At 44.2% G+C, this 23,552-nt stretch overlaps 1 protein-coding gene across 1 annotated transcript in view; it reads right to left on the bottom strand.

Moving 5' to 3' along the window:
- ANTXR1 (ANTXR cell adhesion molecule 1) overlaps positions 1-23,552 on the bottom strand; it is a 181,850-nt gene that overhangs the window by 26,062 nt on the left and 132,236 nt on the right. The window lies entirely within an intron of this gene.

Below are 23,552 nucleotides of genomic sequence, written 5' to 3'. Positions count from 1 at the left end.
TCACTTTGGTTTAGGACCATGTAGTGTAAGCCCTATGGTACAAGGACTTTTAGTTGTGTATGTACAATGCCTAGCACAAGGGGGTTCTGGTCCCTAACTGGAGTTCCTAGGTGCTACCACAGTACAAATAGTAAATACACAATGCTTTACAAGTGAGAGATGGATCTGAACCAAAACCCTTCATTCACACACTGCCAAACTCTGGTGTGCTTGAGATCTGGGTCTACATTTTGCAGCTTCAACCCAGCTGGGAACCTACCAATGCTAGCAAGAAAAGAAAACATTGGCTAAGGGCAGCAGAGCAAACTCCATTGCTTATGAAAAGTGAAACAGTATGTCACCAGGCTGCCATGTAGCCAAATCCGAGCCTGAGACTAAATCTCGTTTCTCAGCTACTGGCCAGAGCCAGTAGAACTGGGGTGAAATGGCTCATCCGGACCGAGAGAGAGAGAGAGAGAAAGAAAGAGAAGGAGAGAGAGAGTCCTGATTGCTTTCACAGCAGCCATATTTGGCTGATCTTCACAGCATTACTGGTGTCACTTCTAGGAAGTTCTAGTCTTCCTTCCCACTGTCTTACTGGAAAGATGCAGCTACTCTTAGAGAAACACCACATGATGTAAAAAAAGAGCTTCCAGATTGATGTGGGATGTTGAGTTTTTAAGCATAAAGCAAAACCAACTCCAATGGCTGGAAGGTGAAGGCAGAAACATTCAAACTGTAAATCAGTTGCCATTTTAAAAATGACAGTGATAAATTATTGGAGTAATTAAGGGATAAAGAAAATTCCTCATCACTGGGAAGTTTTGAATCAAGCTGGATGTCTTCCTAGAAGATCCACTCTATTTCATCCATGAATTAGGGGTTCGATGCAGGAATTACGGGGTGAAATTCTATGGCCTGTGTTATGCAAGAAATGAGACATTTTAGGGCTGGATGTCTGAATTGCACGGAAGTCAATTTACACCAGCTGGGGATCTGGCCCTAAAAGCTGAGTTGTCGGAGTCCAGCAGCATTACTGTATTTAAGCACAAAATAGGTGACTATGGAATAAGTCAAAAGGGTTTTAGTTGTCTTTATATTTGTGAACAAGCAGTCACCCCTTCTGGAACAGGAGGGAGTATTTTAAGCTCAAGCTTTCCACTACCAAAAATATTGTGTGTTGGCCCTGCTGTCTTGGAAGAAAATGTAATAGGAAATGACAGTGCATCAAACTGCTCCATTCATGACGGGCTTGGAGCTGCCTTTGGTCTCACGTGACCATGGAACCGTCTGAGAAAAGAGGCACAAATCTGCATTTGGAAAAGAAGAGAAAGTTAGGGCTGTTCTCCTTCTGTTCTCTTTGGGTGCAATTCGCCTCTGTCCAGAAGGGCCAGCATGAAGGTTACACAGCACTTAAGCCGTCTTTAGGATTTGAGCAATGCATAAGCCCTCTGCACGGGGATGAATTGCATCCTCTTTGTAGTCTGGCTGCAGTTAAGGGGGGTGACAGAGACACTGCAGAACAAGGTCTAGTCCAGACCAAGAGTTCTGATGGGTTTTATTTGAACAGAAAGGAGTACTTTCCTCCAGGTTAATGCTTGTTTAGCAAATGGGGAGGGGAAGTTTGCTCCTAACCAGTGGTTGAAACCCTGGAAATAAGACTGAAGTAGGTTGTTTGGAGCTTAGTAGTTTATTAGACTCTTTGACCAGCTCCTGCATAGATAGAAATGGGAGCATTCAGCACAATTAGACTCCTATATAAACATGCTGTGGGACGGTGGCTGCTGGATACCAAACATAAATCTCTATTTAAATTCAGTTGATCCCTTTTCCATGGGGCTGAATTTCCCAAGAAATCGTGAACTTTTTTAATTAGGATTAACACCAGGACCATAAAGAAGCAGAACCTGCTTTGGGGCTGTAGCCCCACTAAACCTCTTCTGTTACACTCCGGCTGCACAAGCTGGGGGAAGATTCAGATAATGACAAGAGGAAGTGGACGGCTCATGGATTCAGATGTTTGCCAATAAACCAATTCGGAACCCCTCTGCTAGTCACACACATTTGACCAATAACCAGTTACACTGTTCTAAAAACACTAAAGAAAGTGGCTGCTGTTTTAGGAAATGGTCCAACATACACAGGGAAAGAAGATAAAGTTTGATGCTTGGGGAGAAGAGCTCCTGGCCTGATGCTGGTGATTAGGAGAGGGCTTATTGCAGACTGGTTTATAGAAGACCATGTTTTTGTATGGTGAATTTGCACTTGTAAATGATGGCCTCAGTTCGGTCTTGCCTAGGCCAAGAAATTGCACCAGTCTAACGTAAACTGATTTAACTAAACGAATTCAAAAGCCTGCGTAGACAGTCTTCTTTCAATGTGATATCTACCTCTTTTAAAGAGCTTTTCATCAGTATATTTCAACTTGCTCTACAAAGGAGGTCATGATCATTATCCCCATTTTGCAGATGGGGAAACTGAGGTACTGATCAAGGAAGTGAGTTGCACACGGTCACCCAGCAGCAGAGCTAGGAAGAGAAACTGGATTTCCTGAGTCCCAGTACAGTGCTCTAGCCACTAGGCCACAAGGGTTTCTACTTTAGCTTATGTTTCATGCCCTTTCATGCTACCAGAGTGATGTAAAGGGGGCATAATGAGAATCAGGCCCTTAAGGTTACTGCATGATAGCTAATTTAGTCAGTCACTTTCACTTCCCTTTTCTTCAGTCTAAACTTTTTCAGGGTGTAAACTATACATTAACAGTGCCATCTCCTCAGAAGGCCCTTGTCACAAACCACATTCTCCATCTCTGCATAGTCTCTTAACTTTCTTCCACTGGTCTCCTGTTAAATGAGACACAAGTCCCAATCCCACAAGCCCTTTGTCTGCAGAACTTCCATTGGCTTTAAAGGGAGTCCAGTGCATACAGAGCTTGAAGGAGTGAACTCAGTTCTGTCTGGTTAGAATGGTCCCTAGTATATTGATGGCTGGCTTGCTGTGTTTTATGAGCTGGCTATCCTTCCCCCTTCAGGAATATTGATCCTGCAGGGAAGAATTCAAGAAAACAATGCCAGAGAGAGACAAAGAGTGTGTGTGTGTATATATAGAGAGAGAGAGAGAGAGAGAGAGAGAGAGGGAGAGAGAGAGAGAGAGAGAGACACACAGTAATGAGCACTCTGTTCTGTGGCAGCACTGTAAGTTGATGAGCAGACGATCAGTGGAGCTTTTGGCTACCGAGCTGTTAGTTCCAGGAAAAGAGCGAATGTTTAGATTAATTTTCCATGACTGTATATAATGGAAAACCACACCACAATCACATGAGCAGAGAGAAGGTTACAGTTCCATTCCGAAACCCTGCAACCCATCAGCATAAACCTATTACTTTTGGCGGATACCTTTTTCTGAAGGCAAGTTTAACAATAGTTTCTAATTAGCATGTAATGAGATTTTTTTTAAACTGCAGGAAGAGGTATCTAGTAGTTAGAACACAGAGGACATGGGAGTCCAGACCCTTGGATTCTAATCCCAGGTCTGGAAGGAAGTGTGGTCTAGTGATAAAAGCAGGGACTTGGGAGTCAGAACTCATAGCTTCTAGTCTCAGCTCTTGGAAGCAGCGTGATCTGGTGTTTATAACTGAGAGTGGGATTAAAAACACATGGGTTCTATTCTGGATTCTGTGACCTTGCGCAAATCACTTACTCATCCTTAGAGTGACCAGACACCAAGTGTGAAAAATCGGGACAGGGAGTGGGGGTAATAGGCACCTATATAAGTTAAAGTCCCAAATATCGGGACTGTCCCTATAAAATCGGGACATCTGGTCACCCTACTCATCCTATGCTGCAGCTTCCTCACCTGTAAAACAGATACCTAATTTACATACTAACAATAAGCCAGGACATGACACACTTCACTGAGTCACGGCTCTGATCTGCTCCTTTTGGCATATATGATTGGTCTAGGAAAACAAACCTGTGTCACATGTTAATATTAATTTGACTATGCAGTGAAATGGCCTAGTAGACCCTATTGGAGAGATGTGTTGGAGAGACCTGGGCTCAGAATAAGCAGAGGAAAACCAGATAATATGATATGTAATTTCAATAATGTGAACTCTGAAGTATAATACTTGGGCAATACCAAAAACGTGGCTTCAAGTATCTGGGTTCCAGATTCCAGGAAAATGGGGAAGTGGAAAATGAGATTAGAGCTACGATAACAAATGCCTGGCTCACACAGAAAGAGATAAGTAGTATATCATGTGACAGGAAGATATCAGTACGATTAAAAGGGAAAGTCTATTCAATGGTGGCCCATCCAGTTTTAATGTATAGTGCTGAGCGTGGGGCAACAAGAAAACACAGGTGCAAATGGTCTGCTCCACAGAACTGTGAATGTTGAGATGGGTGGCTGGTGTAAGCAAGAAAGACCATGTGAGATATGCTCAAAGTAACACCCTTAAACAAAAACATCAAGGGAATCCAGGCTCAGATCGTTTGGTCATGCAGTCCTAGACAACTATGTAGGTAAGAGAGTCCAACAGATCAAGACTGAAGAAGAAAAAAAGACTGAAAGGTCGAGCCAAGAAGAAATGGTGAGAAGTCATAAAGGAAGACATGTTAGCATATGGTGTGAAAGAGGGTGTGGCACTGAAATAGCCTCTTAGAGTGGACCCCATTTGATGGGATTAATGCAAGGAAGAAGAAAAGTGAAACAGACTAATTCTTCCACTTTTACACCTTACTGATTTCAATCAGACCACTTGAGGAGGAAGGTATTACTCAATGTAAGTGTGGCAGAATCTGCCCCTAAATCTTCTATACTATTAGCAAATAGGTAGTGCTTTCAGGATCTTTTAATTGGATCCATGCACTTCAGATAAAGGCTACTGCTAACTGCTACATTCCCTGAGGTAGCACTAATAAGGTGTCCCCACAATTTAAAATGTACTCTGGTGTGCCGGCAATATTTAATGGGCTTTACGTTTCCTTGTGAACCTGCTGGAAACCGACTTTATGGCACGTGAATAATGGCTGAAAACTAGTAGTGGGTGATTAACACCGAAACAAATTGCTCTACGGTCCCTAGAAAGATATTTCACCCTGATTAAATCACAGATTATTAGTCACCTGGGAGGTCACCTTTCAGCAGAAAAGATACACAGATATACGTGTGATTGGGGTGGAGGGCAGCTTTGAGGCAGGAACTCTTTGCACTTGGTAAGTTCCTATCCTACTCCCCATGAGAGTTTTGCCATTGCTTACTTGCCTGCCTCTATTGATGAGTTTTGTGTCCTCTCAGGATCATAGTGTCTAAGTGCTATGGTGGGAGATGGAGTTTTGCTCTGCATTTATAGTTACATTGGAATAAGGCAGAATATATGTGGATATATATTGTATATATGGGCAACTATGGCACCCTCTGTGGGTAATCTTACATAATCAGGCACAAAGCCAGGTGGAGTTTTTCTAGCCACTCAAGAAGTACAGTTATTGCTCTGAACTACACCACCTGTGCTGTCTTTATTGCTGCTATGAAACTGCATTTATATATATGGAATTTGTAATGCATATTAAAAAAAAAATTGGAAAGCAGGCCCAGGCAATTACTGGGGATTACAGATGTGTGTCGTCACTGACCGCCAATGAGAAAAGTCCAGTTCTGTTCAATACTGCTTCTGTTATATGACCCTGATATGATGTAAGTGGCCTGACTAGATTTGCATGGGCTTACCAGATGCCCGGTGTGAAAAGAAGCCTGTAAATGGATGCAGAGCAAATATGTCACCATTAACCACCTAACAATCTGACCAGCTCAACCCAGGCCTTTTCTTTAAAGTTGGGTTCTGGGGTGCTTGTGAACCCTAGCGCTAAACAGGTCCCCTGAGCTTTCCTGCCAAGGGATACATGAGCCACCGGTGAAACAGCTGGTCCTGCTCAGTGCATGCAGAGTCAATGGGAGCTACTACCCATTTGCCTTACTTGACTCATGTGAACACGATCCTTGCGGTTTGTTGTCTTTGGCTTTCAGGACAACTGATCAGATTCTTTTCCTGTCTCAGCTTCATAGCGTCATTTACAAGATTTGAGGTTATTTTACGCCACAGGTTCCATCCTAACCCTACAATCAGAAACAACTGATTCGTTGTGTGTAATACAAAAGTTCCTGACACAGATGGTCCCTAACCAAAATCCTGGAGGCCAAACGCTCCATGAACTCTGTGGAAGAGGCTTAGAAAGTTTAGAATCTGTATCCACATTTTTCAGTTCTTTTCTCGTGTGTATTTCTGGAAATTTATTACAGTCCCACAGGACCCAATGACCTCACTTTCCCTTCATGATAATGTAGAAAAGTTCCTCCTTTCCCCAGCTGATGTGTCATACAGTGGCCCGACCCGGGGTGAAATCCTGGCCTCACTGAAGTCAATGAGAGTTTTGCCATTGCCTTTAGTGGAGCTAGGATGTCTGTCCTAACATTTGCCTTGTGACATGTCTGACCTGAGGTCATGTTCTGTCATGTCTGAGGTGCTGCAAATCATTTGTAGTATCTTCCCTAACAATAGAGGAAGGGTGTACAGTAGTTAGGGCTGTAACCTAGGACCTGAGTTTATTCTCCTACTCTGCCACAGACTTCCTGTGTAATCCCAAGCAACTGAGTGCCTCAGTTCTCCGTCTGTAAAATAGGGCCTCGTCTACACTAAAGGGAAAAGTCGATCTAAGCTACGCAATTCGAATTACGTGAATAGTTACATAAATCTTCACAGAATAGTGTAACTCAAATCGATGTAGCTTAGATCTATTTACCGCGGGATCCACACTACGCGACATCAACAGGAGACACTCTCCCGTCGACTCCCCTTAATCTTCTCGATCATGTAGTGTATAGGAGACAACAGGAGAGCAATCGGCAGTCGATTTAGCAGGTCTTCACTAGACCCACTAAATCGACCACTGATGCATTGATCGCCTCAGCATCGATCCTTCAGTAAGTGTAGACAAGCCCTAGGAATACCCTACCTCACAGAGTATGGTGGGGATAAATGTAATAAAGATTCTGAGGCACTCAGATACTGTGGTAAGGGGGGGGAAATAAATAGCCGTTATAGATGCACCCAAAAGTTGCTGGGAGTTTGTTCTGAATAAGGACTGCAGGACTGGCACTATATAGGACATCCCTGAGGAAGAGCTGCTCATAATTTTTCATTCAAACCATCACTGCCAAAATTGCCTTTTTCCAAAGGAAAATTTTCATTTCTTTTGAAATTATCCTTTTTTTTTGTTATAAAAGTGTTTCATTTTTGGAAAAACAGAAAAATTGTCAGTGTCTGATTTTTAATAAAAAAATCCAGAACTTTTTTGGATCTTTCTTTCTTTAAATGAACTTTTTTTTTAAAATTTCTTTCCAAAAATTTGTCACTGAAAATACTTCCTGCCTTCTGACCAGCTCCACCCTGAGAATTTACTCCCAGCCTTTAGTCTATTTGGAAAGTTGCTGCAGAACTACTTACTCCACATGAAGGAAAGTTTGACTAGATCATTCCATTAGCTGGTTTTTGCCTTCTTCACTTTAAAAAAGAAATCCCTTCATTCTTTTCAGTTCATTATATGGATCTGCTCCTCTTCCCAGCATTTAGAGGCATCATTTCTTTCCCTAAACTCTGCTGAGAAATGTAAAAACCTTCCCAGACTAAGAAATTTTCCTAGTAACTCATGACACTGGAAATTTCACAGTTAAATGCATAGATGGGGCAGTTTCATGCTTCAGTTAAAGTTGCACCTAAGTTAGCTGCTGTAATAATTTTGGTGCTGTAAACCCCGCCCCCCACAGTGGCTGGCATTTATACAATGACTCAGAGGTGGAAACTGCAGGTTTGGGGTGGGAGGGAAAAGGAGTGGGAATATATGAGCCTGCAACCAGACTGAGAATATGTCTTCACTGCAACCAGAAGCATGACTGCAGCATGTGCAGACATAGGCAGACTCACTAGATTAAAGCTGGCTTGGGTATGTCTATATGGGCTGCAATCACAACTCTGGATTGCAGTGTAGACATACTCTGAGGGGGACATGAATAGGATAGTACCACCTTAGAGAAGACACAAGCCCATCATATCCTCCCATAGTGGCTGTGTCTATGTATCTCCACTCACCTGATGACTCCAAAGCACTCTACAGACTTCGCACCCTCCTTTACACACTCTGTGGACCACTCCTGTCTCACTGAGAAAGATTCCACATGGGGTAGGCTGTGTTAATGTAACCCACGGGGAAGTGTGTGTTACAGGTCACCCAGTGTGCCTGATCCACGGAGGATATGATTCTGGTACAGGGATCTGTAATGCGCACTTATCAGTCGGTGACATCACATTCTGGCCAAGCTCAGTCCCATTGGCAGAGGTTTCATGGGAGTGGTACTGATGGGAGGTTGATGTAGAGAGACAGGCTGTCCTTGTGATTAAGGCATTGGATTGGGACTTAGCAGAGTGGGCTTCAATTTCCCGTTCTGCCACAGACTTCCTGTGTGACTATGGGTAAAACTCCTAGGAAAGGGAGAAACTACTTGTAAACTGGGGATGATGATGACTGCTCGTCTTATCTGTCTTCTCTCTTCAGATTGCAAGGCCTTCATGGGGGCCAGGGCTTTCTCTGACTATAGGAGGTTTGTTAAGGCATTTACATGGGAACATTTTCCCACTGGGTGCACAGAAAAGGGGACCGATTTCACAAAAGAAATCACTGTTGATATAAAAAATATCAGCATGCTTGCAGAGACTTGGCTGATATGGGGTGGGTAAATCCAAAGAGGAGAAGGAATCTGTCCCAACTACCAAAAGCCATCGATTCTTGTATCCCTTTCTGATTTCCTTCTGCCTCTGCCATGGTGGTAGGTACCTCAGAAATAATCACAGCTATTAATTATGAATTATGATTAGTAGTAGTAGTATTGGAGTAGTGTCTGGGAGACCCCATTGTGCAAACACATAACAAATAGTCCCTGCCCCCCAAAAAGTGAACCTCTAAGGGTAGTGCTTTTCCTCTGTAGATCTCATAAAGCTTTATAAAGGAAGGGATGTGTCATTATCCCCAATTTACTGATGGGGAAACAGTGATCCAGAGAGAGAAAACAACTTGCCCAGGGCCATACAAGGACAGAACGTGATTGAAAGCAAAGTCTTCTGTCTCACTGCCTAGTGCTCTATCCAACAGGACACACTAGCTCCTTAAACACATAAGATAGATGGATGGATTAGAGCCTGCTCACATAGATGGTTGTCCTGCTGTCTTCTGCTGTACTTCCCTAATGACACTATGGCCTGATTCCCATCCCATTGAGCTCAGTGCAAAGACTCACATTGACCTCAGTGGGCTTTGTACCAGGGCCTATTGGAACAAATTAAACCCTGGGGTAAGCTGCCACAACTCCACTGAAGCCAGCTGTTTACAGCAGCTGTAAAACTTGGCTTTAAAATCATGATTAGGTTCATAAGAGGTATATCTGAAATACAGCATAGTGCAAAGTTATGGTTCCCATCCTGAAATAGCTCCTAGAGTGGGAACCAGTCCCTAAATCCCCTTACATGGCCTATATTTGAAATCTAGGTTCAGTTGGCCAAACCCTGCTTGGGGGCTAGAATACAAGGTGGGGCTTGGAGATGACACAGAGGCAGTGTGTGAAGAGTGCATTAGACTGATGGGTAGGGATTTAATTTATATTGACTTCAGCGGGCTTTGAGTCAAGCCCTTAATCTCCTATAAACATAACCGTTCTTCCTTCCCCAGTCTTCTTTTCTCTTATAGGTTAGCTCCTAAATTCCCTTATGCACAAGTTCACCGAAGCCACAGAGATCAACTGCCCTCCTCCATTGGCAATTTGCAACTTTTGTGCTGAAGATTTGATGTTACATGGGTGTATCTGCTTTGAATGCATCCCCTAAATATTTTTCACCAAGCTATTAGAAGCTGAGCACTTATTCAATGATATCTTTTTTTTTTCTTTTTTCTTTTTTTTTGGTCAAGAATTGATCTAAGATTCTATTCATATTTCTTTGGACAGACTGACCTGTCATGCTGCACAGAGGCACTTTCACTGAGTTATTATAGTAAGGAGAGCTGGCAGTTTCTCAAGGAGACAATATTAAATGCATAACTGCCAACTATTCCAATGCATAGGAAAGATAGAAAGAACAGTAAGAGGCCAATGTGACTCTATCAGGAGCTCTTTAATAACCTGTAAATCAAAAAACAGAAATATGGACAAATTGCTAAGGAGGAGTACAAAAGAATAGCAAAAGCATGTAGGGACAAAATCAGAAAGGCTAAGGCACAAAATGAGTTACAACTAGCAAGGGACATGAAAGGCAATAAGAAGAGGTTTTTAAAATACATTAGGAGCAAGAGAAAGACACAGGAAAGTGTAGGTCTACTACTTAGTAGGGAAGGACAACTAATAACAAATGACATGAAGAAGGCAAAGATGTTTAATGCCTGTTTCACTTTTGTCTTCACTAAGAAGGTTAATAGCAACCAGATATTCAACACAATTAATATTAGCAACAAGGAGGAAGGAACGTAAGCCAAACTAGGGAAAGAACAGGATAAAGAATAGTTAGATAAATTAGATGTATTCAAGCTGGCAGGGGCTGATGAAATTCATGCTAGGGTATGTAAGGAACTAGCTGAAGCAATCTCAAAACTGTTCGAGAACTCATGGAGGACGGGTGAGGTCCCAGAAACATGGAGAAGGGCAAACATACCACCTATCTTTAAAAAGGGGAACAAAGAGGACCCACGGAATAATAGACCAGTCAGCCTAACTTTGATACTTGGAAAGATTCTGGAACAAACGATGAAACAATCAATTTGTGAGCACCTAGAGGATAACAGGTTTATAAGTAATAGTCAGCATGAATTTGTCAAGAACACATTATGCCAGACCAACCTATTTTCCTTCTTTGACAGGATTACTGGCCTATAGTGGGTAGGCAGGAAGTGGTATACATTATATATCTTGATTTTAGTAAGGCTTTTGACATACTCCCACATGATATTCTCCTAAACAAACTAGGAAAATGTGGTCTAGATGAAATTACTACAAGGTGGGTGAACAGCTGGTTGAAAGACTGTACTCTAAGGGTCATTAGCAATGGTTCGCTGTCAAACTGGGAGGGCATATCTAGTCGGGTCCTGCAGGGGTCAGTCCTGGGGCTGGTACTATTCAATATTTTCATTAATGACTTCAGCAATGGAGTGGAGAGTAATCAAAATTGTGGATGACACCAAGTTGGGTAGGGGTGCACCTTTGGAGGACAGAATTCGATTTCAAAAGGACCGTGACAAATTGGAGAATAGGTCTGAAATTAACAGGGTGAAATTCAGTAAAAACAAGTACAAAGTACTACTCTGAAGAAGATAAAATCAAATGCACAACTCCAAAATGGGGAATAACTGGTTAGGTGGAAAAGGATCTGGGGTTTATAGTGGATCAGAGACTGAATATGAATCAACAATGTGATGCACTTGCAAAAAAGTCTAATATTCTGGGGTGTATTAACAGGAGTATAGTGTGAAGACAAAGGAGGTAATTGTCCTATTCCACTCAGCCTCAGTGAAACCTCAGTTGGAGTACTGTGTCCAATTCTGGGCACCACACTTTATGAAAGATATAGACAAATTGGAGAGTTCAAAGGAGAGCAAGAAAAATGATCAAAGGTTTAGAAACCCTGACCTATGAGGAAAGGTTAAAATAATGGGCATGTTTAGTCTTGAGACAAGTAGATTGAATGGGGACTTGATAACAGTCTTCAAATATGTAAAGGGTTGTTATAAAAAGACGAGGATCAATTGTTCTCCAAGTCCACTGAAGGTAGGACAAACAGTAATGGGCTCACTCTGCAGCAAGGGAGATTTAGGTTAGATATTAGAAAAAAATGTGCTAACTGTACAGCACATCTCTGGAACAGGCTTCCAAGGGAGGTTATGGAATTCCCATCATGGAGGTTTTTAAGAAGAAGTTGAACAAACACCTGTCAGGGATAGTCTAGGACAGGGGTCGGCAACCTATGGCACGTGTGCCAAACACGGCACGCGAATCGATTTTGAGTGGCATGCAGCTCCCCTGACACAATCCCGGCCCTCAGCCCCCGCCGTCCACTGCTCTCCCCTGCGGGGGCAGGAGGCAGAAGCTTGGTTCTGTGGCAGCCAAGCTTCCCCCCTCCCCTGCTTCTTCCCCCAGCATGGTGCTTTCCTGCCCCTCCTCCTTTCCTTCCCTGCGCCAATCAGCTGATGGCCCTAGCGAGGGGGAGGGGGAAGAGCGGCAGCGTGCACACAGCTTCATAGAGGAGGCAGAGAGAGGTAGGGGCGGAGCCTGGGGGAAGGGGGTGGAACAGGGCATATCCCTTCCAGCCCCCTGCCATAAGCCGCACAGGGCAGGGGGCTGGGAGCACTCCCACGAGCTGAGCACCCCAGCCCTCTGCCCTGACCCCCCCCACACACACTCAGCCTTCTGCCCTGCACCCCCACCCTCTGCCCTGAACCCCCCCACCCCAACACTCACCCAGCCTTCTGCCCTGCACCCCCATACCCCTAGCCCTCTGCCCTGCACCCCCATGCCCCCAGCCCTCTGCCCTGAACCCCCCACACCCCAACACACACCCAGCCTTCTGCCCTGCACCCCCCCACACACCCCAGCCTTCTGCCCTAAACCCCCTCCCCCAGCCCTCTGCCCTGACCCCTGAAACACCCCGCCCCCAGGTCTGGGGTCCCAGCCACAGGCCCTACTCAGCCTGCTGCCGGCCTAGGTGAACAGAACCCCAGGCTGGCAGTGAGCTGAGCAGGCTGGTGGCGTAAGATCAGCATTTTAATTTAATTTTAAATGACGCTTCTTAAACATTTTGAAAACCTTGTTTACTTTACATACAATAGTTTAGTTATATAATATAGACTTATAGAAAGAGACCTTCTAAAAACATTTAAATGTATTACCGGCACGCGAAACCTTAAATTAGAGTGAATAAATGAAGATTCGGTACACCACTTCTGAAAGGTTGCCTATTCCTGGTCTGGGAATATTTGGTCTTGCCTCAGTGCAGAGGGCTGGACTTGATGTCATCTTGAGGTCCCTCCTATGATATACATTGATACATGATCCTATGATACATTCCTATGATATAATTCTATGATTCCTCTGTGGCATAATCATCTTAGGCATCGATATCACAGGCCTGGTCTACACTAGGGGGGGTGTCGATGTAAGATACGCAACTTCAGCTACGGGAATACCGTAGCTGAAGTCGACGTATCTTATTCCGACTTACCTCCCGTCTTCACGGCACGGGATCGACGGCCGCGGCTCCCCCGTCGACTCCGCTACCACCGCTCGCTCCGGTGGAGTTCTGGAGTCAACGGGGAGCGCGTTTGGGGATCGATATAGCGCGTCTTGGAGACACGATATATTAATCCCCGATAAATCGATTGCTACCTACCGATACGGCGGGTAGTCTGGACGTACATTAAGGTAGCTGTGCTGAGCCCACTGCCTATTATGCAGACCAATATTGTCTCATTGTGTCCTTGTGCCCTTCATCTGTCTGTTGTCTCTTGTCTTCTAAGCTCTCTGGGGAGCTAGGCACCTAAATGTCCTTAAAAATCTGTCCCTAAGTGATTTGACCAAAGTCAGACAAAGAGTCAGTCTCAGAGCTGAGAGCAGAATGGACGTCCCCAGATTCCCAGTCTAGTTCCCTAACCAGTAGATCATGCTGCTGCCACATGATAACAGTCTATATACGTTAACTGGACATGTTAGATCTGTCATCATAGTAGCTAAGATGAACATGAAAAGGGCTATTAATCCCCGGGCTTCATGGCCTCAGATGGTCACCAGCGGGGTAAAGCAAAAAGCTCCTTCCCCTCCCCATTTTGCATAATTGTGGGAATTTAGGCCCTGATTCAGCAAAACATGTGAGCATGTGCTTAAGTCCCTTTGAATTCAATAAGATGAGCACACACCTAAAGTTCAGCATGTGTTCAAGTGCTTTGCAGAATCAGGACCTAACCAGGAATGGCCCACTGTTAGACGGACGATGGATCTATTCCAGTGTGGCAAATTTTATTCCCCAGGTTGTATGAAACATTCACAGTGAAACCATCCAAAGTTGAGGTTTTGGCCTTTCATTGTAACTTAAAGACATAACCTTAATTGGGGGTGGAGAGGATTTTGGGCATATTTCATTGTAAAAACACACGAGATTTTGTCAAAGAAATTTTTCACAGTATTTCAGAGCCGCATCCTCCTCAGCTAATTAAACACCGTTTGTACCATAGACATTTCATTGATATCTAACAAGATACTAGTCCAAGTGACTACATTGGAGAATTTGCAAAGAGTGTTTATCTAAAAAATTCTTCTCCCTGTACATTTTGGGTAAGAGTTGTGGCCTCTTTATTTATACATAATTTTGCATGGTCTTGTTATGCTTTTTCCTCCACCTACACGCACAAGTAATGCAAAAGCAATGCAAATTAAATTACCAATAAAAATATAAACATAATTTGTTCCCAGCTTTAGACTTTATAGGCCTCGTTTGAGCTTCAGACACATTTTTACAAATGACTTCTAAATTCCTGAAAAACATGGAAACACAACTGGCAACTTTCAAGTGCCACTAGTGGGCACCACTATAATTACTACGATCCTTTGCACTAATGAGAACTTTCGTCCAGAATGATAAAAGGGCCCAACGTTTTTTTTTAAAAATCCCATCTGATGATGTTTTGACTATAAAAATAACCTCATTAATGCAGACAAAAATGCAAACCTAGTCTCTCTAGAATGCAAGAAGACCACAGGAATCCCACGTTACCCTGACTTCCTTGACTTATTAGAAACAGCTGTGTCTGTTGGTAACCTCAGACCATTTCCAGGTTTGACGCTGAGGAAAGAATTTCACAACCTCTTTGTGTATCTCAGCTTCTCTGAGTGAATTCAAAACAGGTCTTGCTTGACCCTCTCTTTTCCTTTTGCTTTCCAATGAAAAACACACGTCAGAAAGACCCTTGCTATTGTAAACAAGGGCTTGCTGCACATTTCGTTCTTGTGGATACAAAGTGGGATGTATGACCTGTCAAGGCAGAGATAAATACTATGGGTTGGATCCTCAACTGATGTCAATTGGCAGAGCCTCAATGGGCCGTTAGACAAAAAGACAGCTTCCGGAAATACTGAGCTCTGATAATCACATGATATTTATGTGTAACTCACACACCTTCTGGGTGTGGTGTTCTGTCCCATCTAGTGGCACCCAGACCACTGAGAGAGAGAGGTAAAAATGAGTCTGCTCTACAGCCTGAGCTAAGAGCCAGTTGGCTTTTAGCTCATGTGGTAGAGCCTCATGCACTAAGCTCCAAAGGTGCCAGGTTCGATCCTGCCTGCCGACGATCGGGGTCTGTTGGTGTTACATGTGCACATTGTAATAATGCTGAGCCCTGCCGTAGTTCTACGGTGCCTTCCATCCCGGAGTCTCGCAGTCCCTTGCTAACAGTAATCATCCTTCACAGCCCCATGAGAGGTTAGTATGCTTATCTTCATGGGCAGATTAAGGGCCCGCTGCAGAGCCCATCAAGGCCAAGGGGAGTCTTTCCATTGACTTCAGTGGGCTTTGGATCCGGCACTAAGGGCTAGATCCACAAAAGGATGGAGGCATCTAAGTGTTACTTACCTATCTAAGTCCAAGTGTTAGCTCTTCCAAACCCCTGTACAGCTGCTGCCTCGCCCTGTAGGTGCCGAATATTCCTTGGCATCTACCTGTCTGCCAGTGGGCATGCGCAAAGCCATCGCGAGGATTCACAAACTAGGTGTTCCCCCACTTATCTTGCCTGCAGGGTTCACTCTGATAGGTGCTCTGAGAGCACATCTAACCCATAAAAAGTGGGGAGACGGTGCCCTCCTCCCCTTCCAAATAGCCAGAGCACTCAACTAGGAGGTAGAAGGCCAGGGTCCAAGTTCCTTTTCTGACTCTGGCAAAGGGGGGATTTGAACTTATGTCTCCCACATCCATGGGTATAAGGGTGGCGCCTCCTCCTTTTTTATCAGAAAGGGCTAACCTGGTTCAGTTGCCTAACTCCAGGAAAGGGGTCATGCTTCCGAATCCTAAGCAGAGAGAGGCTCCTTCCTCTGGCCCGGACTCAGGCGCCTAACTCCCTTTGATCTGTGGGGTGAGTGTGGCCTAAAGAGAATGAATAAGATCTCTGGGGTGTGGGAGCTGACAGTGGGAGGAGGCAGCTGGGTTTAGGTTAGACTGATAGTTTGACCGGAGTTAAGATGCTCTGTATATATGTTAACCTGTTGTTAAGTTACTAGCAATGACTGATTATTAAGACTAGTGGATTACTTGGATATAAAACAACACTTGGTACCAGGATTGAAGGATGTGATAAAAAAGAACTGGAAGAAGGAAACTAGCGAAAAATTAGTTTGAATGAAATAAGAAGGATCAATTAAGAGTTCCCACATTTCTAAAAACGTTGAGAAATGCTGCAGAAAACTGGGAAAGGTTTAAAGAAGCATTTGATTTATTTCTGATGGCATCAGGATTTACTCATAAGAGAGATGAACAAAAGATTGCCATCTTTCTGAATAATGCAGGTACTGAAGCTATTTCATTATATAATTCATTGGAGCTTAATGTTAGGGAATTCACCACTCAGCATGCGGGCTTCTGAGAATCCCATTCTTAGGTGCTTAACTCTCCCCATGCATTGTATAGGGAGCCTGAGCACCTGATTTGGGCCAGCAGATCCCACTAGGCACCAGGGCGCCTAAACGGTAGGCATTGCAATGCTGAGCCTAAATCCCCTTGGCAGTTCTGACTCACTGCTCCAAAGGAGTTCCCATGTATGGTGACCTGATTTCCATACTGACCTCTACCACTTTGGTTCCAGGAGCACTGACTGGGAGAGACAGGGCAGAACTCAAAGGAGAGCCCAGGCACTCCTGTCTCCCAGGCCCCACTCTGCTTCCTTCTCATTGTGCATCCACATGTACCCTGGCCATATTTATGTCCCTCTTCTGCTTACGGTTATCACAGAACCCACTTTAACCAGAAGGCTTTGTCGTTTGTATTACAGCAGCACCAGGAGACCCCAGCCAAGATGAGGGCCCTATTGTGCAAGGCCCTGTACAAACCCATATCCTAGGCTGGCATTGCACAAGAAGGGTGTGGCTTTTACACTGAGATAGCTAACTGGAGAGAGATCTGTGTAAAATCCTAATTGGGGACAAAGCGTAGGTAGTTTATACCTCGATATAGCTGGTCTAAGGAAACCCCAGGTGGAGGTAGAGGGTTGACCTCAACTAGCTACATCAAGGTCAATAAAATTACCCCCCTGCCTTGTCTCCACCAGGATTTTATATTGAGATAGCCATCACTAGCTAGCTATCCCTATGCACGAGCTACACCTGTTCTGCAGTAAAGAAGCCATAGCTCTAGTATGAGACAGTCCCTGCCCCCAAAAACTTATAATCCAAATAGAAAAAAAGGTGGTGGGGGGAAACTGAGGCACAGAGGGATGCTATGACTTGCCCAAGGTCACACAGCAGATCAGTAACAGAAGTAGGCATGGAGCCCAGGTCTCCTAACCAACTGTGTCATCCACTGGACCCCTTACTGGAGTTGACTTCCATACCTATTGCCTACTTGTTCTCTTTCTTCTAACCTATGCCTACTTGTCACAGCCATATTCTGTGAGCTCCTTGGGGCAGGAACCAGTCCTTCCTGAATATCTACCTAGCACACTGCAGGAGTCACCATAAATACAGTAGACCCTCAGAGTTATGAACATCTCGGGAATGGAGGTTGTTCGTAACTCTGAAATGTCTGTAACTCAGAACAAAACGTTATGGTTATCTTTCCAAAGTTTACAACTGAACATTGACTTAATACAGCTATGAAACATTACTATGCAGAAGAAAAATGCTGCTTTCCCTTTATTGTTTTAGTAGTTTATGTTTAACACAGTACTGTACTGTATTTGCTTTTTGTTTTTGTTTTGTTTCTGCTGCTGCTGCCTGATTCCGTACTTCCGGTTCCAAATGAGGTGTGTGGTTGACTAGTCAGTTTGTAACTCTGGTGTTCGTAACTCTGAGGTTCTACTGTAAACAGTAATAACTTTGCAATGCAATGCTGAAGCAAGAACCATGAGGCACCCTGCTCATGGACTAGTAGTGTTTAAAGGAACTGATTCCTTCAATGGACTGCTTATATGAAAGTGGTGTCATCCTGGGATCTAGTTCAATTACTTTTCAGCCTCCAAAATAAACAGAGATTCTTTTCAGTTACTTTGCATCTTGCTTTATTTGTTTAGCTTTATACTTTTATGCTGACCAAGTGGGTGTATTAATGTGCCCATGTAGCTACCAAGGGGTTGGGCATCAACTCTTTTTTGGGAGGGAAAATAGAAAGAAATAAGGTGCAAATTGCTTTCACAAGGGCCCCCTTGTAGCTCTTAGAAATAACACATGCTCACGGGTTCCTGTCCGCAAATTTCAAGTGACTCTTTATAAGCTATTCCTTTTGCCTGCGAGGCTCCAAATACTTATCTAAGCCTTTCCTGAGAATACACAGTGCAGTGTTTCTCCTAGTAGAGGAAAGACAGGGCTCAGTGGTAATGAATATAAAATGGATCCACTTTGAAGCTACTAGACTCAGAAGAGACCCTGTGGGGCTTTCTAGTTCTCCCTCCCAGACTGACTGACCGAGTCTGCGCTGCCTACGCTCACTATATAGCGTCCGGACCAGACAGCAATGAAAGAGGCTACTGACTCTATGTCTCGAAGTGGCGCGGCAGATGAAAATATGCAACACTGCTCTGAGAATCAGCGGGTGCAGAGGGGGAAGTGGGCGTGCCATTGCTTTCATTATGGGGTAGCAGGAGACGGCAGACCAATGAGAATAATGAGAGATGGGCCCCGTCTTAGATTTGTATCAGAACTGGAGTTCTTCCCATGTCTGGGAGCGTTTGGATTTGGGGGATCTGGTCAGTTATAAAGATCAGGTCTGGACCCCAGCATCCCCACTGAATGTTCTGCGGGGCGCCCAGCTCTAGGGAGTGTGCGGTTACAGCAGAAGCCGCAGATGAGGACCTCGCATCTGGTGGAACTCTTGTCGATGGGGTTGTATGTGAACGGTTTCAGTGCACTGCAATATGGAAATCCCAGGTCTGGTTATAGGGAGCTTCTGCCTGGAGACATGAGGGACAAAGTAACTGCCCTGGACAAGGGAGACACTGTGCTCACGTAGGTGTAGTTTGACTTCCATATTTGAGGAGTAGGGGGCAACTCCAGTCAGTCTAATAGGACTGTGGTTCGGAGGCAAATTCCGCATCTGCCTGAGGCTTGCAGTTTGGATGGGCCTCCCCAAACAAAACCCACGTGTGCTCCCCGACAGCAGGTCAGGTGATTATCTTTGACAGTAGGATTTTTTTCCTTTAGAGGAGTATAGGAGGGTCAGGAGAGAATTTCTAAGCCGGCGGCTGACCTGCCCCATGCAGCAGTAGCGCTAAGCCCTGAGAGTTTGACTGCCTTAAGTTTCCTGCCTTCCGAAGCTAGCAAGGCCCAGCGTTTACACACGGCTCCAGCATATCAGGGCTGCCCTTTCAAACCAGCTGCGGCTCTGCTTTAAAATCACAAGGATCCCCTGGAATCATCGATGCCAGCAGCCTGGGTCTGTTTACTGACCTGCTGGCTGCAGCATTCAAGTACCAGCCCCTTCTGTCAGAACAAAGGACAAAAACAGGATCAAAAACAAATCCGTCATCGAGATCTCTGTGAAATACCCCACAATTGCAAATCACCAAGCCGTGCCAAAGATTTCATAACCTGGTAAGAACAAAGTGCGTCCTTGCTGCTCCCAGCCACCACTGTACTGGCTGGTCTGAGTGTCTTACTCACAATCACATGCCACAGCCAAAGGTAGTTACTTGCCACAGCCCAATTTGCTCATGCCAGGAAGAATCTCTCAACCTTACCGTGCTGGCTAATGTTTAGTGCTGACAAACCCCAAGCAAGAAACACGTGACTGTGAGAATGTGTCTGTGGGTGTCTGTCTGGGGAGGTGTGCGTGTGGGTGAGTGGGTGAATGTGGGGTGTCTGTGTGTGGAATTGTATGTGGGGGGGTGGTGACTGTGTGGAGAAGTATATGAGAGTGGATGAAGGTGTGGCCATATGGCTCTGTGCACACACATGATGCTGGAACAGTGGCCTCAGCTAAAAAAACAATTGCATGAAAATGCCAAACAGAATGTCAAACAGGATGTACCATCTTCCTTGCCCACTTCTGAAGGGGAGCTATCCATGACGTAAGGACTGTGATTCAAAGGAAGAAACCAGATCAAAACTCTCCAGCCAGACTCCAGACCACATAACTGTCCTGCCTTCCTGACCATGGGACTCTTGCTGTAGGGTTTGTTTACATCTATGGAAATTTCATGTCATTGTGATGTGATATGTGTTGCAAAGAAAACACACTGTTTGGTTAAGCAGAACTTCTGTGTGTCACTTTGAGCCCTCCCAGGCATCCCCATGAGGGCTCCTCTGTAGGGCTTCCCCATTTTTCATTTTGAGAAGGGGAATTTTATTTTTTATTTTTGTCTTTAGGGAACATAAACGATTAACACTGACCCTGGGGTGTGTCCGTATTTAGGTATCTGGGAGGCACAGAGAGCTGCAGCCTGGATTTATGGCTGTTTCCACACTGCCACTCCAAACAACTCAGCACTAACCTTCATGCTGGATTTCTTTTCAGAGCTGGGTGCCAATCATACCAAGGCGGGGATGTCTTTTATGAACTAGTGTTTGATGTGTGCTGGCCCACGAAAAGAAGCTAACCTTAAGGTAACCTAGACTATGCTGGGTTTATAACGTCAGCTTCCACTTCCTCCACCGGAAAAGTGACCAGAGAACAATAGAGAGAGCTCTGAAGAGCTCTCAAAGGGCTTATTTTATTCATTGGCTTTAATTGATTACAAATAATTTTTAATTACAAGCTTTTAAAATTTAACTGAACTGGCATCTTACTGCGCTCTCTGAGCCCTTCACATACCTGAGTGAATTTAGCCTCACTGGGTGGGGTAGCTATCATCAACTGCACTTTATATATGAGGAAAGCAAAGAGAAGTTAAGGGACTTGCCCAAGGTCACACAGGATGTCTGTGCCAGGAATATAAGCCTGGTTTTAAGACTCCCAGGTCAGTTCTTTAACCATCCTTCCTCCGAAGATCAAAACATTACAGTCCTTTACACTACAAGGGTTTTTGTCTGAGGATCTCACAGCTTCACAGCTCTCTTATAGGTAGCAAAGTGTCATGATCCTCCCAATTTTGCTGATGGAGGAAACTGAAGAACAGAGAAGGTAAACAACTTGCTTTTGATCACTTACTGAGTCAGTGGCCATAGAGCCCATGGGTATGTCTACACAGCAAAAAAAAAAAAAAAAAAAAAAGACCCATGGTAGCGAGTCTCTGAGCCTGGGTCAACTGACTTGGGTGCAGAGTGCTTGTGCTGCAGGGCTAAAAATAGCAGTATAGACGTTTGGGCTTGGACTGGAATCTGGGCTCTGAAATGCAGCGAGGTGGGAGGGTCTTGGACCCCAGGCTTCAGCCCAAGCCCACACGTTTAGACTGCTATTTGTTAGCCCCAGACCTGCAAACCCGAGTCAATTACTTTGGGCTCTGAGACTTGCTGCTATGTGTTTTTTTTCCCGTTTTTTTTGCTGTGTAGACGTACCCTATGAGTCCTAATTCCAATTGCCTTGTTAGCCACGAGGCTGTACTCAAACTCCCAAAGCAGGAGAATTTATTTTGCATTAATTCAATTACACTTTCTCTAAGTGGCAGCATCTACTGTGCTCTCACTTGTTCAACACATGAGTTCTACGCTATTTTCCCCTCTCTTTAGGTTCAGCCTGCAGCTGAAAAATGTGGCAAATTTGGATGAACTTCAGGAAATGGCCCCGCAGGCTTCACTAAGCATTCAATAAAGCGTCAGCGCAGCAATGCCCATAAAATACCCACAGATACGCCATAGGCCCATAACAGGCCTACAGTCCCTGTACCCAGCTCCCATTGGCACAACTGGAAATGCCGTCAAGGAGTGGGCCATATGTACTGCTAGGTAAGATGACGTAGATTGTAAGCGCTTTCAGGCAGCGACCATCTTTTTGTTCTCTATTGCAAGTGAATTAAACTAAACCAAATGAAAGCCACTTTAATTCTGAGAGACAGCACCCACACAGGGGTTTAATGTGATTTAAGTAATCCTCGTTGAAGTCACACCTTTAGTTAATTTGGACTGGTTTTTCAGAGTGTCTTTATCTAGACAAGTTGTTCCACTGCATGGACTTATTTGGATGCAAAACCAGTAAAAGAAAAGCAGGATCAACGCTGTGTGTGTGAAGGTGAAAAGTATAACTGGGTTCAAAAAAGAATTAGAGAAATTCACGGAGTTCAATGGAGATAAATTCAATGGCTATTAGCTATCATAGCCAGGGACACAACCCCATTCTCTGGGTGTCCCTAAACATCCATCTGCCAGAAACTGGGATTGGACGACAAAGGACAGGGGACGGATCATTTGGAATTGTCCCGTTCTGTTCATTCCCTTTGAAGCATCTGGCACTGGCCATTGTCAGAAACAGGATATTGGGCTAGATGTACTGTTGGTCTGAGCCAGTGTAGCCATTCCTATGTTCCTATGCACATGGAAGGCTGGACACTGCTCTCAGTTATAATGATGTAGATTGCTACTAACTCCGTTGGCTTCAATGAAGTTACTCTGGATTTTCCCAGGTGTAATTGAGGGCAGAATCTTTCAACTAGCATAGTTTTAGCTTATCAATGTACAAGATCAATCTATATAAGAAAAAAGCACCACTTGTACTCAGATCTCTAAGGGGAAAGTTCATGCAAATTGTCTGCCATTAGCAATTTGTCAAGTGTGAACTCCTCCCAGAGATGGGCATCAGACAACTAAGCCATTTTTGCAAATTTTACCTTTGAAGGCAGAAAGCCAATGGAAAACTATACAGGGAACCAAATATTACAGAACTATGGATCAAAACCAAATATATTACATGGTCGTTAGCACTGTTTCTTGTCTAGTTGAGTTTCCTGAAATCTTCTGAATGCTACACACCAATATGAAAAAACTGAGACAAATATGTTCCTGATGTAACACTACTGCACTCAGCTGATTTATGCTAGGGATAAATTTGGCCTTCTGTCTACTAACTGTATACATAATTAGTACAATTCATAGATGACTCAGTTATGCTGATTTAGCTATAAACAGACATATAATTGTGTAGGTGTATGTATACAAACACACGCATATAAAGATACACACCCAAACTACGATAGTGCACTGTTAATGTTGCAAGTTTGCACAATTAAAGTCACAAGAAGTCAGTAAATGCAAAACTTATGGTTTCTACAATTTTATCAGCTTGCCCATATTGCATGTTTTGTATGTACTCTTATATATATTTTAGAATATCAACTACATATATGAATCTGTGTGTTTTAGCA

The sequence above is a fragment of the Malaclemys terrapin genome, chromosome 2, assembly GCF_027887155.1.
Source record: "Malaclemys terrapin pileata isolate rMalTer1 chromosome 2, rMalTer1.hap1, whole genome shotgun sequence".
NCBI lineage: Eukaryota > Metazoa > Chordata > Testudines > Emydidae > Malaclemys > Malaclemys terrapin.
Note: the sequence above shows the minus strand (reverse complement) of the source record. Positions and strands in the feature narration are given on the sequence as shown.